General features: G+C 42.2%; 1 protein-coding gene across 3 annotated transcripts in view; it reads left to right on the top strand.

Annotated features, from left to right (window-relative positions):
* The window catches only part of NTRK2 (neurotrophic receptor tyrosine kinase 2), a 350,327-nt gene that overhangs the window by 237,207 nt on the left and 91,651 nt on the right, over positions 1 to 21,469 (top strand). The gene's annotated exons all lie outside the window — the stretch shown is intronic.

Raw genomic sequence — 21,469 nt, 5'->3', positions numbered from 1 at the left:
TTTTTGAGTGTGTCCCTTTGTATAGCTTTTTTAGTGGTTGCTCTTGGTATTATATTATATATACATAATTTATCACAGTCTACTTGTTTTGACATTTTACCTGTTCAAATGAAATGTAGAAACTTTACTCCTCTTTACTTTCTCTTCTCCATTTATAATATAATTGCCTTCAATATTTCTTCTACATACATTTAAAATCACAGCAGACAATATTATAATTTTTGCTTCAGACACCAAATATAAATTAGAAAACTCAAAAGGAGAAGGAAAATGTATTGTGTTGTCTATGATTTTTTTCTTTCCTTGTTCCTGAAAGATATTTTCACTCGATATAGGATTATGAGTTGACAGTATTTTTCTTTCACCACTTGAATAAGATGGTGTTACTTTCTTCTGGCCTCTGTGGTTTCATGTGAGAAATCCACTGTCATTCAAATAGTTTTTCCCTTATAAGTAAGGTTTCATTTGTCTCTCACTGCTTTCAAGATTTGTTTCTTTGCTTTCAATTTTCTGAAGTTTGACTATAATCTTCATAGTGTGTATTTCTTTGGGTTTATCCTGTATGAGGTTCACTTCTTGAATCTTTAGGTTTATGTCTTTTGCCAGATTTGAGAAGTTTCAGTCATTATTTCTTTGAGTACTTTTTTGACCATGCCCTTTTTCCTCTTCTTCTAGGACTATGATGATGTGAACGTTAGATCTTCTGTTATAGTCCCACAGTTCTCTTAGGCTCTGTTAATTTTTTTCAGTCTATTTTCTTCTGTTGTTCAGATTGGATGATTTTTGTAGTTCTGTCTTCAAGTTTACTAATTTTTTCCACTGTCTGCTCCATTCTGTAGTTGAGCCCATTCACTGAGTTTTTAATTTGGGGTACTGTATTTTTCAGTTCTAAAATTCCCATTTGGTATTCCTTTATATCCTCTATTCCTGTGCCGAGAACTACTATTTTCCTTTCATTTGTTTCAAATGTGTCTGAGTTGTTCATTGAAGCATTTTTTATGATGACTGCTTTAAAATTTTTGTCGGATAATTCTAACATTGCTGTCATCCTGATGTTGGCGTCTATTGGTTGTTTTTTTCATTCAGTTTGAGATCTTGGTCCTTGGTATGATGAGTGATTTTTGATTGAAGCCTGGACATTTCGGATATTCTCTTATGAGACTCAGATCTTATTTAAATCTTCTGTTTTAGCTAGCTTCCTCTGACACCGTCCTAGCAGGAGAAAGAGGGACTCTGTCTTGTTACTGCCAGGTGAAGGTAGACATTCAGATTTTCCACTCAGCCTCTGTTAACACTTGAGGGGGCAGTCTTCTCATTATTTTTGGGTGAGGGTGGGAGTTCCAGCTCCCTACGAGGCCTCCACTGCTATCTCCTTGGTTGAGAGAGATGGGATTGCCTTGTTACTTCTCCCCACATGGCTTCCACTGATATCACAGTGTGTCGGGGGTGGGAAGGGGTTCTCATTACTGCTAGATGGTGGTAAAAGTCCTCACTCCTCACTTGGTCACCTCTGACACCACCCCTACAGGGAAGAATGGGAGTGCCTGGTTACTGCAATGTACGGATGGAAGTATAGGGTCCCTGCATGGTCTCCAAGAATACTGTGGCAAGGGTTAGGTGGAGACGCTTGTTACTGCCTGGTAGGGTTGAAAGTCTCAGCTCCCTACTTGGCCTTTTCTCTGACACCACTTGGGCCCATGGCTGGGGGCCTTGTTACAACCTCGTGAAGGTAGAAGTCCAGACTCCCCACTCAGCCTTCACTGGCACTGGTGGGTCTGGGGCCATAATTTCCCTAAGTGGTTTGCTAGGAGTAGGGTGGTTACTTCATAAGAGTTTTCTGTCTTCCTAGGCTACTGCTTTCCTAGTGTTTTGGAAGAAGAGAGCAGCCTTTTTTTCTGGAGACTTTTCTGCCTGTGTCTATTGGCATTTTCAAGTTGTTGGCTTCTTCAGCTCCCATATGGGGATGTATGAGGCCAAAATAAAATCCAGGGAACTCACCACCACGGCATTCCAAGGTCTCTAGCCAGTCTGCTTTCTTCTCTCCACCTTTCAGTATCTTATGTCCATATATATATATATATATATATATATATATATATATATACACGCACACACACACACATATGTATATTCCAGGGTTCTTAGTGGTAGTTAATGGGAGAAATTGAGAGAAGTACATCTACTCTGTCTTCCTGGAAGCAGAAGTCACAGCTGTTACATTTAACTTCACCACTATACAACTCAAGGTATTGAACTTTCTGGAAGATTGGTAAAACTACTCAAATGCAGATTCAGGACTGGAGGAACTCACCTGGCTGAAGTCTGGCATTTGAAATCTCTCAGTCCAGAGTAAGCAATGTACAGTGCTCCAAAGAGTGACTCTATCTCCATTCTGAGGAAGTCCAGTCTGGTTGGTGGACCACGGCAGCAAGAGCTGTTTAACAAGCAGCAGAGTCCCAGTTACAGTAATCTGCCCTCTCAGAGCAGGGTCCCACCAAGGGGCCTAGGAGAATTAGAAACAGAGTGAAACCGTTTGAAGAAGGGGCCTGGAAGGACTTGGCTGGTCTTCATGGTGTGTTCTCGACTCATAAGAAAACTGAGATGCTCCTTAGGAAACTGAAGGGGAACACTGGTCAACAGACAGGGCTAGTCAGGGTGACCAAAAACAACAGTGCTGATGAATGTTACAACACAGTGAACCTGGAAAACATGATGTTAAGTGAAAAGATGCCAGACACAAAAGGACACACATTGTATGATTCCATCTATATGAAATATCCAGAATAGGTAAATCCATAGAGACAGAAAATAGATTAGTGGTTGCCAGGGGCTGAAGAGAGGGGGAAATGGGAGGTGACGTTTTAATAGGCACAAGGTTTCCATTTGGGGTGCTGAAAACGTTCTGGAACTAGATAGTGGTATGGTTGCACAAAATTGTGACTGTACTTATTGCCACAGAATTGTACACTATAAAATAATATATTCTATGTTATATGTGTTTTACCACAATTAAAAAAAAATGATGGTGGGGCCAGCCCCGTGGCCTAGTGGTTAAGTTCAGCACGCTCTACTTTGGCGGCCCGGGGTTCAATTCCCAGGTGCAGACCTAGACTGCTCATTGGTGGCCATGCTATGGCAACAACCTACATACAAAAAAATAGAGGAAGATTGGCACAGATGTTAGCTCAGGGTGAAACTTCTTCAAGAGGAAAAAGGAAGATTGGTAACAGATGTTAGCTTAGGGCAAAACTTCCTCAGCAAAAAAAAAAAAAAATGGTGGAAAATGAAACAAAACAAAAAAAAACTGTGCTCCTCATCCCAGTGCCCGGCAGACATGACTAGTTGATCACGGCATTCTTTTCCACTAAGCTCTAATCTTCTCAACACAATATCCCATGCAAGCACTTCCAATCGATAGGAGGAGACATATACAAAGAAATCTGTTTCCATCTCAGGCCGGGAGCTCTTTCTGGGCGCACAGGACATCCGGTCTGGAACAGCACAATGGCTCCCAGATCCTTGGAGGAGCAGGCCTGGGCTGCTCATTTCTTGCCTTCCTTAATCAGAATTGGTTCAGGGCCTGGGTGTGGCTAAGTCTGCTGATACCAGCCTCCGTGACAACAGCTGAGACTAGTCAAGGGCCAAGCGGCAGAGAAAAAACCATCTTGCTTTTCATGTTAAGGTCTAAGACATAGCAGGTGGTTGTATATTGTTAATTCCTGAAGATTTCAAGGCAGCCTGCTTGCAAGCTGAATTTCAGGGGAGAGATGGGAATGATTTATGGTGACATCTATTAAGCTTTTATAGAACATAATACATGTGTTCTTGCTCCTACCATAAAATTACTTGTTGCTAATTAGTTAGGGCTGCCAGCTCACTTGTGTGTGCGAGTCTGTCACACTCCCTTCTCCTGTTAATTGGCCTTCGGGAGCTCATCCTCTCCCAGCGTCCGGTTGCTTTCCTCCCATTGTCCATTTCTTGAACGATCAAACCTGCTTGCGGGCTTTGGTTGGTTTGGGATGGAGGTTTTACTTGGGGGCATAGACATCTTTGTGGGTCGTCCAATGACATCAGCTGCGACAAACCATTTTTTGCACACCATCAGGCATTACATAAATGCATTTGACCCGAAATAAACATCTGTCTTTCAAAAGCTCTTTTCATTGAGGACTGAAATAATACAACTAAGCTCTCAGGTACTTGACTTAGGTCATCCATTTCTGGGTTGCCAGAGTGTGGGATGGAGGTCATTCTGATGGAATGACAGCCCGTAACCATGTGGACAGAGGTAGGAGGGCCAGGGCTAGCAGCTCCTTGGTGTGACAGCTGCATGGCCTGGGGTGTTGTGATCATCAGCTCTGTGGGGGCGGGGGCTGCTCTGCGATGCTGGAGGCATCATGACAGTGGCTGAGCTTGTCCGCAGCCTTGCAGCCCTCTGAGGGGCTGTGGAATCCTTGCCTGGGGAGTGCTGGTTGTGTAATTGCTGTTGACATTTCCATGGGAAAAGGAGGTCACTCCTGTTGGATTTTTCTGAGAAGGGAGACTGCTTCATCCAACCAGTGTGAATCTAAAGGTGACAGTCTCCTGAAGTTATTATCTCACATAATGACAATAAAAAGAAAGCTTTCTCCTAAATACAGTTCTGCACCCAATGAAGCTCGATCACTCCTCTGTTCAATGAGCCGACAAAACAGTCAGGCGCAGGAGAGGGAAGAATCCCGCTTACATTGATAGCATCGTGCATGCCTCTGCCCACCTCCTGTGAGGCGACTGATTTCACACATCCCCATGGCAGAGTAATGTGACTTCATTGACTGGCAAGCAGCTGTTGGTGCAGCGTGTGAAGTGTCTGTGTGTGTGTGTGTGTGTGTGTATGTGTGTGTGTGTAATGCCCACACACTGAAATGAAGAGGGAATGCAAAGCATGATACTGCTATTGAAATTTAAAGGGAAAGTATGTTTTATCAAAATTCACTTATGAAAATGGAGGCTGTGGCTATGTTCAAATCTGTTCATGTCTATGAACCCACCTACCAAGGAAAGGCAGGGGACCGATTTCAACCCTTAATCTTTTTTGCTTTGGGGCAGAGCTTCAGATAACAGGCGCTGGAAAGGCAGAATCAGGCACCGAGACTCCAGCTGGCCTAAGCAATCAAGTTGGTGGGATCCAGGTTCTCCATCCACCAGTGCCAACCTGTCCATGTCCGCCTGCCCCTCCCCAACATTCTCTGCTCAACACTTGGGGCTTCTGTGCATCTGCTTCTGCTCCCCACCTTCACCTGCACATCCTCAGAACTGATATGGGTCCAATGAAAGGTGACACTTGACAACATCTTCTGACACCAGATGCAGGGATTCATATGACATGAATCCATAGTTAACTGCATCGGGAAGGTCTGAAGTTGATCCAACTGGTGTCTGTACGTGCGTGTAATCATTTTACTTCTGAAAAGCCTTCTTGGATAGAAGACCAAGGGATGAAATAAGAAATCTTTTTGACAAATCCTTGTGATTTTTAATGAACTCTTTGCTTTGGCAACTCTGGATCACTTAATTTGGCAGTATGGTTAAGGGGAAATATGATTGAGAAAGCTATTTGTGTTTCTGAGGGTCTTGTGGAGTATGGTAGCCGAGTGAGTAGTTCTTTTGATCCGATTATCAAATGACTTGGCTGCTGGGATTTATAGCTTTCTTTCTATTTTCATTGCCACCTCTGTAACCCAGGGACTTCATGACTATGCTTTGATTCATGCAACAATCTCCTAGCTATTCTCTCTGCTTCTAGATGCATTTAGTACACCATGCACATTCCCACCAGACAATATACTACTTATATAATGTCACTCCCTCACTCAGGAACCTACAATAGCTCCCATCTGCTTATAGGACCAAATCTAGACCTCTCATCTAACCCTCAGGCTCTCTATGATCTGGTCCCATTTAACCTGTGGAAACTTCTATCCCACCACCTCCTATCACACCCCTGATTCACCAGAGCAGCCCTATTCCCACCACTCTGCCTTTGTGCTTTTGCTTCTCCTCTTTTCTTAAAAGCCCCCCTTTACCTCTAACTCTTCAAATAAATCCATCGTTCACATTCAACCCAGACCTTTTTCAATCTGTGAAGCCTTTCCTATAATGACCGTCCACATTAACTTCTCCTTCCTTGAGTTCGTATCCCTTTAGTAGGCAAATCCTTTGCACTAGCATCTTGCATTGATCTTATTGTCTTATCTACAAGTTTTATCTTCAGAATGAATTTTTTATTTTCTTGATTCTTAGTTTCCAGAATGCCTACTATGCCACTCTGGTGTAAAGAATATTGAACTTGGAATCAAAAGACCACGCTTGGGGTCTGACTCTATAATTGACCAGCTGTGCAGCCTTGGACAAGCCCCTTGGCATCTCTGAGCCTCTGCTTCCTTAGCCGTAAAATGGAACTCAGGAAATTTTTATAGCCTGTTTCACAGAGTTATTTTCATGCTCAAATAAAATAACATGTGAGAGTACTTTATGAGCCTTAAAGTACTCTGAGAACAGAAGGTCTCATTATGATTGTAGTTTGTCTGTAATATTTAATGTTAAATTGAACCAATAAAATGTATCCATAAGACACCATATAATCTTGAGTGCCAAATTGCTAACTAGCAGCAGTCATGCCATATAACATTTATAGTACATTTTATTTTTCAAAGTGCTTTTTATTTAGAATACCATTTTGTTCTCACCAGGGTGCAGGGGTCAGGTATTTCTATTCCCATTTCACAGTTAGTTAGAGGAAAGAAATGAAAGTTGGACAGATACATTAAGTGAATCGCTGTCAGTCATAGCGTTAGTTATGAGCAACGACTGGACTGAAGCTCCCTTTCCGCCTCTTCCTCCTGCCTGCAGACTGTGGTCGTTTTCACTCACTGCTTCCCCATCGCCACCCTGCGCCCCGCCCGTGGGACACACTCCTCCTGGTTTCTCACTTTTCCTCCTCAGTGGGCCTTCTCGGGTTCTTGTGGAGCTAGGGTGGTTTCATCCGGGCTTGTAAAGATCTCACTCCTGTTCATGTCATTATAATCAAGTGCACATTCATAAAGTGGACAAAACATAAGACTATTTTACTGTTCCTGACAAATATTGTTGATTCACTCCAGTGTTTTTAAGTGGAGGAGCCTGGATCAGAAAAGTGACCGCGTCTGATGTTAGGCCCTCACTCTCAGTTCAGGCCCCTGAGGACGTCAGCCCTGAGAAATCAGGTTCTCCCCGGAGGCTTGTCCCCACAGGCCCCAGGTGGGGCTATGAGGCACAGCCAGCCATTTTTTGGCCATACCCACAGGGACAAACTGTCATCAGCTGATTACTTCCTCAAGTTGGGCATACCGAATAATTTAACGTAGGCTTATTCCTGACTGAATTTGTTTAATATAATCTACTCCAAATATTTGATTCCATTTTAATACTTTGGACCATGCCACTCCCAGATACAAACAGTTCACATTAACATATAAGAATAGAATTTTTAATCACCCAGCATAAGTACTTCCCTTTGTAATAGTAGCATTGAAATTCTCTCAGGAGAAGGCAATTTCTATAAGATACTTCATTACAAAACCTGGGGAATCACACCAGGATTTGGATTTGTCTGGCCCGCTACAGTATCCCCAACAGGACCCCAAAGCCCAATGGATGGGAACGGTTCTCTCCTTTGTAAAGCAATGTGATTAGGTCAATGTGAACTAATTGTGCACTTTTTATAACTGTTCTCCAAAAACTGAGTTTGTAGCATGGACTGCAAAGTTTGGAAGTGTTCCAGCTGACAGAAGCACACAAAGCAAGTCCTTATCATGAGACAGAGAGGAAAGGAACCCAAGCACCATGACTTTCACATTATAAATCTGCTCTCAGCTCATAAACCGCCTTCAGCACCATGCTTGCTGGCATGAGTTCACAGCCAGGTTTTGCAGCTCATCAAAGATGAAGAGTGTAAATAGGCAGAGGACAAAGAGATAAATCTCGCAGCTGCAGAGAAAGGGTGATTTGCCTTCCGGGGACAGGCTACAGCAATATTCCACTGACTTCACACAGCCTTTATCTTCCCTGCCTTCCCCTATTCTTACAGTTTCCAGCTATATATTGTCTGGTTGATAAATGTCTATAACAAGAAGGATCAGAGTATAATGAAAATGGCACTGGATTTGAGGGCAAACAAATGCATTTTGGGTCCTGGCTCAGCTATGGGAAATTAACACCTTTATTGTGCCTTGCTGTCCTCATTTATAAACTGAATAGGTTGTTTAAGGTCTTTGGGAACCCTGTCTGAGCTCTTGGAGAACATTCCATCTGCTGTGGAGACTCCAAGCAGCACTTGCTTAGAAAGGTATGAAGACATTCCGTCCATTTTGCTGAGCTGATCATGTCTATTTGCCACTTATCCATAACACTGAGGTGAAGGAGAGGCAGAAGTCCTTAATGGATGAGATTTTTCAATAGATTTCTGGGAGAGGTGGTGTGTTGTTGCCGTGTTGATGCATGAAACATAGTGGAAGAATCTTCAGCTCAGAATATGCTATCGGGGGTCTGCAAGGAGGTGGGACCACCTTGTTTGGTAGAATCTGGAGGGACTCCAGGCTTGGGAATAGCAAGTGCAGCAGGTGCAACAGAGGGAAGGAGAGGGAAAGGGCTTAAACATGGCAGGGACCACTGCATTAGTGGCAGGCATCCCCACCCCCAATCTGGCAGAGAATCAGGTAGCCCATTATTTATCCTCAGACCAAAAAAAAAAAAATTCCAGAACACTTCTATGCAGAAATTGCCAGATTGCCCTAGAGGATGAAGGCTAATAGTATGGGTGTTGGAGACTCAGAGTAATGTTCTCTTTAGTCCAGCATGTTTATACTCCAGCTTAATGGTCTCCTCTCTGCCTCTTCTCTCTAAAGCAAGGCCTGCATATCTGAGTGCCCCAATTCCTAACCAGACTTCCTATCTGAAAACAGAATTACTGACATAAAAGCGCAAGAAACCCTTATTAGCTCCCAGTCTTTCATTCTTAAACATAAATAGGATTCAAGATGAGGACAATAAACATCTGAAGGAGATTCCAAGAGAAAAACTGACCTTGGAGGAAACAGCAGTATTTCAGGAAACAGACAAAAATTTAAAAGGAAAAAAAAAAAAACAAGTGATCTCTATTTGAGGTATCATATACATAAATCAAAGTTAGATAGCTATGAGAAAGGAATTATAAGATAATAAGATGGAACTCATAAAAATTAAATATATGATGGCTGAAATAAAAGTTTCAAACACGAGTCTGAAAGATAGTCAAGAAAATTTTAAACAGCAAAAAGGCAGAAGTAGTGCTAGGGAAGAAAAGATAAGAGAAATAGAGAAGCAATTCATGAGAGAGAATTCATACAATTCTGTTGTATCATGAAAGATGACATATGACTGTTAAGATTTCCAGTTAACAATGAGAACAGAGAAAAATGGTAGGGAGAAAATTATCAAAGAAAAAAACAGAAGACAATTTCCCTTGTTGAAGACACACTCTAGACCTCAAATTGAGAGGTCCACAAAGTGCCAGCAAGATAAATGAGAAATCTGTCTACTTGAATCAGATGCTAGAACAATCCTGATGCTAGGAAAGCAAAGTCATTCAGTCTTGATGCTAGGAGCCTCCTCCTTCAAGTGGCCCAGTTCTCTGTGTGACATTGGACATGCAGGAAAGAAATGCAGTCCTGTCACCCACTTAGCCTCGAGGTATACAGTATGAAGCTGGTCATATTAACATAAATTCTGTTTATTGTTTTTCAATTTTTAGAAGCATAAGACATTTAATTGTATCATATTGTAAACTGAATGTACATAGAACAATCTTGATGGTTGCAGTAAAGGTCAGACTCAAAGAATATGTGGAGTGATTGGGGCTGAGGGAAGGTAGGGGTGCTAATATGCTCATCATGTACAGAAGACTATCAGGATACTGGCTGAAAGAGAGATATAATAGGATACATCATCAATAGAAGAACTAAAAATAATACACCCCCAATTATTGGGGGGAAGTGGGAGACGTGAGCAAAATCCTCCTCTTATATGGTGGGGAATCAATAATTGTCTTAAACTAGGAAAATAGGAAGAGGAGGTATAGCATATTAATTAGAGTTATGGAGGTAATCCCTAAAAAACCAAAATGCAAATTGTATTGAATTGGTTGCCCAGGAGAGTAGCACTGAGGACAGGGAGGAGTGTGCAAGGGTACAATTTCTTTCCATCTTGAGCTCTTCGGTACTACTTGAGGTGTTACCATGTATGTATATTGCTTTCCTTAATTTTTTTAAAAATTAAAAGAAAGTATATAGATTCTTTCTGACATTTAGGGGTTCTGTTTGCAAAGATACAATCTAGTGATAAATTACGTTGAGCCGTATGAAATAGCTGATATTGGTCTGGTGCAGGCCTGCACAAGTGGAAATTTCGCTTAGCTCAACCTAAATAGTTTTCAGATTTTAATGCAGACGTGTTTTAGCATGAAGGTCCAGTATATGATCAAATCAGTAACATTCTGGGGCCGGTCGGTGGCGTAGTGGTTAAGTGGGTACATTCCTCTTTGGCGGCCTGAGGGTTCTCAGGTTCGGATCCCAGGCACGCACAGACGCACCACTTGTCAAGCCATGCTGCAGCGGTGTCCCATATAAATTAGAGGAAGGTGGGCACGGATGTTAGCCCAGGGCCAATCTTCCCCAGCAAAAAGAGGAGGTTTGGCATCGGATGTTAGCTCAGGGCTGATCTTCCTCACACACACACAAAAAGATCAGTGACATTCTGGCATTTTGGAAACGTCATAATCCATTACATCCAACAATGCCCTTCTTTCCAACCAAACTTTCAAGCCCTGTTCAACTTACAAGGGAAAATTCAAATGGCACGTCCTCCAACCCCAAACCCTATACTCAAATGATTTACTTTTTCTTCTAAACACCTTTAACTGTATGTTTTTACATCTGTCATGGCAGTTTTTATGTTCTGTTTTTTACAACTGTTAATTGTGTACTTGTCTCATCTCCCTATTAGACAGCCCTTCCTTTAGAGGAAAGATTCATGTTCTTTGGTGAGAGACTGCCTGGGTTTTAAAGTCAATCCTAGCTTGCCTTGCCCACTTTCCAGCTGTGTGGCTTTGGGCAAATTACTTAACATTTCCAAGACTCAATTATCACATTCCCAAAATGGAGATAGTGATATCTCTCCCTGGGTCCAGGAGGATGGCTGAACACGAGATCATATGTACAATGCTTGACATAATGCCTACCATGTAGCAGACGTGCAATTAATGACCGTTGACTTCCTCTACCCCTTATTCATCCTTGAATCTTCCACAGCACCAAACCACGGTTCTTTTCACATAGATGCTTAAATGGTGAAATGAAAAAAAAACAATGGTGAAGAAAAAAATGGTGAAAAAAAATGGTGAAGAAAAATAACATGTTGGATTGAAAGATGATGCAAGTATTGCAAAATGCTTTAAGGAAAACAAACATTGGCATTACATTTTAAAATAATTTCTTAAATAAGCATATCAAAGAGAAAATATCATAGGACTCTACTTTGCATATTAATTGGACAGAAAGCCATCCAGAAACGGAAAACATTTGGGATGCACCCAAAAATCTTGTCTGTGACCCTCCATCTTTCAGACATTGGCCACGTGTCATTGGTTATGAGCCCTACCGAGTGTCTGCCTTTCTGTGGAATTGGAGCAGAGGCTACAGCTATGGAAAACAGCCCGGGAAGTGGGCAGAGATTTCTGGACCTCACAAAATGCCCACCAGCTTCCCATTGCTTATTAGACTAAGCACTTGCCCCCGTCTCATGTTCAGAGCTTTCCTCTGGAAAAGACTCCAACCTGCTTTTCTAAAGTTGGCTCAGTGGCTCCGTCGAGCCTTTCCTAAGTGGCCCACTTACATAGCACTTTGCCTGTCCCTCTCATCACCATTTATCACATTCTGATCACATTATCGTTATATCCGCATTTCTCTTACCTATTTCTGCCCCCTCACTAGAGTGTGTGCACAGAGAAGATACTCAATATATTTATGTTACGATAAACTGTTCAAAATTAAGATACAGGCCAGGGAAGCCCCTGAATACCCAGTGGTGTGGTTTGTGAATTATCTCCACCAAAAACAAAGGATTTCTTTCACAATGGGAGCATTCATGTAGAGGTCCATTGGTAAAGGCCAACTTGTTTGAAGAAGTCAATTAGGAAAATGTAGTGGCTACTGGTTTAAATTATTGAATGAAGGAAAATTTCCATGAGGAGGGCACAGGAATGGAGGATCCCAAATGACAAAACAGGCACTAGCCTGGAACCCTCAAATGAAGGTTTATGCACACAGCTTGGGAGGAGGAAGCAGGGTGGTGAAGGGATGTTTTCCACCCTCAGGAGCAGGAAGGGCTCTAGGGCTCAGGGACACAGGGTCAGAGAGGTAGGCAGATAAGACTGTCTGGCCCACCTGCCAGGATTTTGTACAATCAACTCTGCATAATTATTCTTGAAAATACAAACATTGCCGGCGCTGACTGGCAAGTATTGTTCCAGCAGGGAGGGCTGTCAGGGCAAATCAATCCAATTCTACCGCATGCCAGCGTGTAAAACAGATATAATTTTGGCTGTTAGAGGCTGTCAAAGCGAAGGATGTGCCGTATGTGTATTTGAAGTGTGGTGTTCCCTTCAATTCAACAGCTTGAAAGATTTCTGGGGCTTGCCCCCTCCTTGGCTGTTTTCTACAAGAAGTTTTGGGAATTTAACTTCAAATAACTCAATTTCTTTTTCTACTGTGACGTTCAGGTTAAATTAGCCCTACTCCTTCCTCCCTCCGTAGTTGCTCTGCTCACATTCAGCATGGGGGTATTATGATTTGGTTTAGAAGGAAAGGGTCATTTGCTGCCATTGGATGTTGTATGGGGACCTCCAAGCAGGTACCTCGTGCCCTCCCAGGAATGTAAAGTCGCCATTATTGGACCCAATGCAAGGCTTAGCCTGAAGGCTCATGATGGCTTGTGCTTAACTGGCCCCTTGGGACTCCCTGAAAGTCCACTTCCTCCTTCAGTGGCCCAATGCTGTGACGAGCATCAAAGTTGAGGCCCTCAGAAGGGGCTCACTCAAGATCTTTTCTCTCCGTTCCAGAATTTTTCTGCATTCCCCACCCCACTGTACTTTCAGCACCTTCCCTAGGAATCTCTCCCACCAGCATCTCCCCTTCCTTCCTCCCTCTCTCGTTTCCATCTTTTGTTTCTGTGCCTATTTAATTTCATACTCTCTACTATTCTCCGGAACTTACAAACACCCTCAAATCTCTCCCTCCTCAAAATGTCCCAGCCCCATCCTCCAGAGTCACACGCTGTCTCTAGACCAACCTGTCTGCCCCGCCCCCACTCCCATTTGGTCCTGACGTCCCACTTGTACAGTCTCCATTCCCTGCCTCCATTTCTTCACTTCCCACGTATCCCTCTACCCCCTACAGACTGACTTCTGCTCTCCTCAAGCTCATTCATGGCCCTTTCTCCTGCCTCTCTGATCTTTCCATTTTCATCTTGTTTACGGCTCCTTGTTCCCTATCTTTCCCTGAAAACATTAGAGGATTAGTCCTTGGCGACACCCTCTGTTCCCTTTGGGGCAGATTTGACCTCAGCTTCCCTAGGCTCAGTCAGTCACCCTGAGCTGTGTGCATTCTATGGACAAGGGCGTGGAGGGGAAAGGAGGATAAGGAACTGGTGGGAGCCCACCCTCACCTCAGCACAGCCTCTGTGAGAATGGGGTCCACTGCTACACCCTAAATGGCTTCTCTGCCTGCCAGAATAATTTAATGATTTATCCTTATTGCTTTTCTCCCACGCTCACAAGTCTTCTATAGCTCTACATAGGACTCGTATATAAAATCAAGTCATGGACTCACAGATCGTGGACTGTGGGTACTGGAGCAGACCTAAGATGCCATGTAGCTCAAACTCCCTCATTTAAAGATGATGAAATGAATGCAAAGAGCAGTGAAGTCATTTGTCTAAGAGCCCATACTTCTTAGTGCCCAAGCGTGCTTAAATTACTTAGTGAAGTGTTCAGGGCCCGCTACTGTCCAGTCTCATCCTACTTTTACAACATATTTCTTACCCTTTCTCTTTAGGAAAAACCCAAGATAAATCACTGTTTCTTAAGTAGATTCTGGACTTTTCCTCCTCCTCATCCTTGCTCTTTCTCTTCCCCCACCTTAAATACCCTTTTTCTCACCATTCTTATCTCTTGTAAAATCACTCATCTATTTTTACATGTTCATGTTATTATTTATTCATAAAACAGTTTTGATTGCCTAATATGTTCTAGGCTCAGCCGTAGATGTAGGTAAATCAAACCTCTTCTTGAAATCCCATCCCCAGAGCTTTCTTGAGTATGCCCAAAGATATTGATTTTTATACTATTATGACAAGAGCTAGGGACTCCCTTTGCAATGCTTTGGCTGAGGGTGGCTTTTGTGTTGTATGCTTATATCTTTTGAGCTCTGCCGTGAGAAATATTCTTAGGAAACTCTCTCTTTAGTCTAGGGACATTGTGGAGGACATTGATCCCCTGTGTAAAATCCATTCAATATATTCCTTTAAACACAAGATGCCGTGAAGAATCTTACTTACCATAACAAATTTTTGTGCTTTTACTTATAGGTAGTCAAAATTTTGTAAATTATTGTGTTTCCCTGTTGGCTTCTGCTGCCAGGAAACTCAGAGTCAAATTATGACTTAATTTTAATAACCACGTGTAACTCTAGAATCTGCACATTTGCATTTCTACTTAACGTCTTGTCTTAGCCATGTATTCCATTTTCCCTGACTTGAGTTCTTATTTAAGTTTTTGTTTTTCCTTGCATAGTCATGTAAAATGCCTAAAATCTTTTGTGAAGGAAGTAAAGATGTAAGTAAAAGGTATGATACATATATGTATAGATAGACATATGTAAGTATGTTTTTCTGCCCCTTTAGTTTGTGAGTTCCTTGAAGACAGAGATTATTTTGCTCATGCTTTTTTCCAGGCCCTAGAAAAATGCTTAGACTATAGTAGGTGCTAAATAAATGTTTGTTGAACTAAATTGATAAGAGTAGACCCATGTATCCCTAGGTGGGCAAAGTCAGGCTCATACACCTTCTCTTTCACTTTGTTTTTTGTAAGAAGGCCAAGGAAAGGTAGAGTGCTATAGTGAAAGGAATTCAGCCTCTGCTCTTACCAATTGTACAATCTTGGATGAGTTATTTAGCTTGTCTGATCCTCTTCTTTTTACTTCAATCTGAAAATGGAGATAAGGATCCCCAACTGGAAGGCTGTGAACATTGATAACCCTGTAACCCTCTCAGTACATCTTCTGGCCCATAATAGCAATCAGCACATGTTAGGCCCCCTCTTTCCTCCCTATTTTCTCATTTCATTGGCAATAGCACTTGGAAAAGGATAAGAAAATGGATTGCTCTATGACCACAAGAAAGTCAATTAATTGTGGTGTCATCTGTAAAATAAATGTGACTATTGACCTCATTCCGAGGGATATGAAAATTAATTGATGGTAATGCACATTGGGATTTTTTTGCTGAAAAGTGCTTAAGAATGCCTCAGTATTATTACATGTTCTATTTCATCATTAATGTTATTTATGAATATTTGTCTTTGTCTGGTCCTGGTGTGTTTTATGTCTGCCACCTTAATTGCATTTATTTTCAATTTAGTATCAACTTCTATCTTGATAAAAATGTAGATGAAATTCAAAAACATAGTTCCCATCTTTCATGCAAATTTACTTTTACAAGGTGGATGATTTTACCTGTTTCAATATGCTGCACATGAAATAGACATTAAGATATTTAGTAAATAATTTTTGTTAATTGTATTTAAAATCAAGTTCAAGCATTTTTCAAAGTCTTTAACTTTTACATCCTGCTTTCTGCACTCATATTTTATGTTTATTGGCCATTTCTAGTGAAATTCTTCATTATGAGATGTTTGGTCCATTTCAGATGATAAATGTGAAGAGAAGAGATAATTGACTAAATGAAATACCTGCTTCCACTTTCATATCAGGAGACCCTCACTGCCTTCAGCCTCAGATAGGGACCTGGGTACAAAGTCCAAGGGTAGCTCTTCTGAGAGGCAGAGGACCTGAGTCCCAGCTCAGTCACCTTCTAGCTGTGTGGCCCTGGGGAAGTCACTTCACCACTCTGAGTCTCACTCGCCTACTGTTAAACACAAGGGAATTTGCCTCCATGATCTTGATGTTTTCTTCCCATCACAGTGTCCAGTCCTCTCAGATGGAACTACTGAGGCAGGCCTGACATTTAGGTCTGTAGGGAAACAGAAAGATTGCTCCTAATACAGAACGTTATCTTCTAGGGCATATTATGTTTTACCTTACTGGTCAAAACTTTAAGATATCTTTCCTGTGAAATGCAGATCACTAAGTACTTGGCATATATTAGAGACTCAACAAATGTCTCAATTTAAGGTCCATGTTTTAATCAGGACATGTCGACTGCCCACGGGTTTCTATGAAACCCCACTACTGAGGAAATGGGAAGGACACATTTCCTATTTCAACCTTAAGTGGGTAGAGTTATATTTATTTATTTGTTTTGTTAGTTTCAGATTTAGTAGTAATGGATATAGACATGGATTAATACTTTGTCTATAGCCTGTGTGTACATATAGCATATTTACTTCTGAGAGATATCAATACCAGGAATTTGATTTAAACCATCAGAAACTGCAGGCATCTCTGTAAACTACCAAAGCTACTTTGTCACAAAATGCATTTCTCTGTGGCTGTAGTGTGATACTAATACAAAACCGGAAATCTACTCAGTTCTGGTACTCATGAAGCAAATCACCAAGGGCGTCAAATTTCCACTCTAGAAAATTCCGTTAATGACAAAGATGTGCAGACAGTCTTCAGCCACTCATCTCAATTACTGTTGCTGGTCATCAATTTCTCCCTGATTCTATAGAGCAGATTTATTTGCACAATCATCTAATCACCAATGCCAATCCTCCTCTTTTTTTGCTGAGGAAGACTGGCCCTGGGCTAACATCCATGCCCATCTTCCTCTACTTTATATGGGACGCCACCACAGCAAGGCCTAACAAGCGGTGCGTCGGTGCGCACCCGGGGTCCGAACCGGCGAACCCCGGGGCCGCCGCAGCGGAACGTGCGCACCCAACTGCCTGCGCCACCGGGCTGGCCCCTGGCAAGGTGAATTTTTAATAAAAACTTTTTCTATGAAACTTTTTAAAAAATCAACTGTAGTTTTTTGTTTTCCTCCAAATCTAGGAAACTGTTTATGGTGGAGTTTGGGCTTTTATTTATTTTTTTATCAGTTATTCATGTTGGGTTTGAGGTGATTTTACTGAAGTCTCCAAAGTTAAGAACAGGGAATTGACTGACCTCAGAGAAAGGAAGCGTGTAAAAATTTTACATGTTTACACGAGAGCTTATTTATCATAAGCCCTAGACTCACTTCACTTAGGATATTTTGTATGAAATGAATCCACATGTTCACAGGGCCCTTTAAGATAATGATATTCAAAGTGCCACAATGAGATAAGGAGACTGTGAATGTCAATCTGTGCCTTTGCTTCCTTCATTAAGAAAGTCTCGCTCCTAGGAAAAGTCAGCTTAATGCCGTGCAAATAGCCAAATGGAACCTCCGGATGCCCCGCCTCTTAGCTGCACTATTGAAAGATGCGGATAAATGGCGGCCCAGTGTTTCTACAGCTTAGGCAGGTTCCTGAACCTCTCTGTGCCTCAGGCCCTGAGAATGAGGACACTGGTACGGTGGAGGGGGAATGTGTGAGCCAGGAGCTCAGTGGGTGGGAGGAGTAAACAAGATGTCAGCAGTGAGGGGGCAGAAGTGGTATAGGCTGATGGTTCCCTAAGATAGATGCCTTAAGATAGTGGGGCTCTAGCAGGAGAGAGGGAGTAATGGTCAAAAATCAGGCATGGGGTCCCTGAAGTACCTAGGGATAAGTATCGGGGGTGGCTTCCTTTTGAGAGGGCTGCAGGGGAAAGGCTTGATGTCCTCAGGACATTTTTGTTGTTGTTAGTGCCATGGAGTTGATTCCGAGTCCTAGTGACTCTGTGTCCAGGAGTGGAACCCTGCCCCATCTTTCCGCACCATCCTCTCCCGTTCCAGTGTATCAGACAATGCTCTGCTGCTATTCCAAGTTTTTGGAATTGAGTAGCCAGGTCCTTCTTCCTACCTCAGGGCATAGCCAAGGTTTTATTTGAGTCAAAGAGATAAAGGGACGTTTAAGGAAAGGTTGAGGATATAGGAGGCTTGTGAATGACAGAGAATGAGCCCAGAGGGCCCCCTGAGAGAGTTTGCAAGGGAGGTGGTGGGATGAGCACTGGCTCAGCCTGGGACACTGAGAGCAATGGGGGTTGCAAGGCAGGTGGATAAGGAGGGATGCTCCGAGAGGGTACCAAGGGGATTGAAGGAAACAGGAAATGAGGCGGGTCCGGGTAAGTCCTGATGCTCTTTTGGAGGAGAAGGGGAAGAAATTCTCAGCTCAGTGATGTGAGCGCTTCAGTTGTCCTCCCACTCCTGGCATCTTGGAGAAGTGGGCTGCTTTATTGACTCCATGCTCAATAGGGTTGTTGTCAGTTAACTGAAATAATATAATTAAACAGTATTTGTCTGTTGTTTTTATTATCTTTTGGCACATTTTTCAATAAATACTTCTATAGCACCAATTGTATGCAAAGCCCTGTGAGGCTCTGTCTGGCATGCAAACATAAAGACAAAATTGTTACCTGTGCTGCTAAGAGGCTTCCAGTCTTATAACAGAGAAATTCATTCTGTTTAGAGGAAATGCATTGGCAAAAGGCCACCATTCCTGTAATCTATTATGTCCCAAACTAATAAAGCAAATTAATGCAAAATAGCCCATTCCTTAAAACATGTGTTTACTACTTTCAAGGTCAACATGAGAAAACTGGTTTCATCAAGTTTAGTTTTGAAGACAGTAAATTGTGGTTTTATCCATAGCTTTATAAACTTATTTCCCACCAACTTTTTATATTGCTTGGAATATTAAGGAAAAAAAAAAGAAAAGTGTAAGTCAAATGCAAAAAAAGTTAAATACTTGCCTTGATCTGGTTAGAGTGTAAAGTAAATCACGTGGCAATTTAATTCCCAGTGAACATGTGACAGCCGTGGAGTTAAATATTAGATTTAAATAGGACAGCTAATTCTCTGCCAGAATTACATTAGTCTCTTCATATGGGCACTCTACCTAATGAACACATTTCTCTCCTCTTAAATTCAGGCATTGCTACTGGAGCATGAGAAATTAATACACATTCTTGTATTCATTAATATTGTTGCTCATAAAAGACCTTTTGATTTTTATCACCCTGAATTCCCAAAGGCCCATGGAAGCAGTCATAGCTCCAAACCACATGAATTATCAGGGGAAAAATCCTATTAAAGCAAAACCTTAATCACCACTTATATTTTATATCAAGTTGTATCTAAAAAGAAACTGTATAGCACTTCCATCAACAGAGAACGCATAAATAAATGGTAGTAGAGTCCTTCTACTGAATATTATAAAGTAGTAAAAATGAAAGAATTACTAATACATGCACTGTGTAACTCAATCTCAAGGACATTGTTAAGTGAAAGATGCAAGATATGGAAGAATGCACGTAGCACAATTTCATTGACGTGGGTTCAAAACCAGGCAAAGCCCAACAGTGTCTCATTAGGGACATGTCATTGGTAGCAAATCTATAAGAAAATGATTGACATAAAATTCAGGATAGTAGTTATCCCTGGGAAGCGGGTAGAAAGAGGATAGCATCAAGAAAGAACACAGTGGTGCTTCAAACGTACTAGGGCTGCTCTGCTTCTTAATTGGGATGATAGGTTCATGGGTATTCATTTTATTATTATTATTATTATTTAAACTGCAGAAATATGCTTTTATATTTTCTTTTTCTTTGTGGTCCTCGAAACCTCTCTGAGGGAGTGAGAACTTGAATTGGCCTTTGAAAGGTGAACTAAGCAGAGAGGAAGCTGGGAGATTATTTTTACTTTTTACTCTACTCCTTACAAATTTTTATTTCTCTTGCCATGCTTAACACAGTTCACAACTGAAAAGAAACTTAGTGGTGTAGAAGAAAAAACATAGACTCAGTGTTCAGGCAGACCTGGATTCAAATCTCAACTCCTCCATTCTCACACAGTGAATCATTGAAATTCCTGAAGACTGAGTTTCCCCATGTGTGAAATGCATAGAGGAATGCTTCACAGGGTTGTGAGAGAGAAATGAGAGAATGTTGTTGGCCACACATTCCAAGCTCTAGGGGGCATTGCAATCTCTGTCTCTCTTTTTTTTTTTTTTTTTTCCGGTGAGGAAGATTGCCTTGAGCTAACATCTGTTGCCAATCCTTCTCTTTTTGCTGAGGAAGATTGGCCATGGGCTAACATCCGTGCCCATCTTCCTCTACTTATATGTGGGACACCTGCCACAGCATGGCTTGATGAGCCGTGCATAGGTCCACACCAGGGATCCGAACCTGCAAACCCCGGGCCACTGAAGCGGAGCATGCAAACTTAACCACTGCGCCACCAGGCCAGCCCCACAATCTCTTTTTAACACTGCCATCCACGGATGAGTAGCTCAGAAAAGAATGGTGGCTGTGACCTGGTGGAACCCTTGTGCTAAGGGCTTGGACGTTTGATGTGCTGGGTGAAGAGGCACAAGCTGGCACTGCAATTGTGTCCTCTACAGAGTCTCCTTTTGGGCTTCCCCACTGGCTCCACCTTGCAGCTAATGAGCTTCAAAGGCCCCTTGACTGCCTCCTGCCTCGTTCCCCAGGAGAGTGTATGGCTGAGTGACATGGGCCAGCTCTGCTCTGGACTAGAGGGAGAAACATTCTGTCTTCCCCAGATGCATCTATTCTTGTCTCTTCTTGGCTTTGGAGAGCCAAGACGAGGGCATGATCTTAGAAAGGAGTTAAGGAAGCCAGCTTTTGGCATAGTCTAGACATTTCTGGTCTAAACAAAAGGAGTCACTGAGGTTCAACCATGGTCCAGCCCACCTCACCAGGAGACTAAAACTGGGATGAGGACAAAACTTTAACAGGCAACGCACAGGTCTTGCATTTTCCCTTTGTGTGCTCTGAGCCTCTCGCCTGCCCTCAGGAGTCTGAGGCAGCCTAACAAATAAGTAGGGATTCCTGGTTATGTCTCTGCCTTTTCCCACTAGACACATGACGAACCAATATATGCAAAGCATCCCGCTTGTAAGAGGCCTGCTCTTAATGTCCATTCCTACCTCATTTCTCCCCTTTCTTAGTCTGTAAATTTCATTAATGACATTTCGCAGCCAATGGCTAGGTCACTGCTTTAGTTCTATCAAAAACATTAGTTGAGCTCTGGAGAGCAAGCC

Source organism: Diceros bicornis, chromosome 22 (assembly GCF_020826845.1).
Source record: "Diceros bicornis minor isolate mBicDic1 chromosome 22, mDicBic1.mat.cur, whole genome shotgun sequence".
NCBI lineage: Eukaryota > Metazoa > Chordata > Mammalia > Perissodactyla > Rhinocerotidae > Diceros > Diceros bicornis.
The sequence above is the reverse complement of the archived record's forward strand: the minus strand, read 5'-3'. Positions and strand labels throughout refer to the sequence as shown.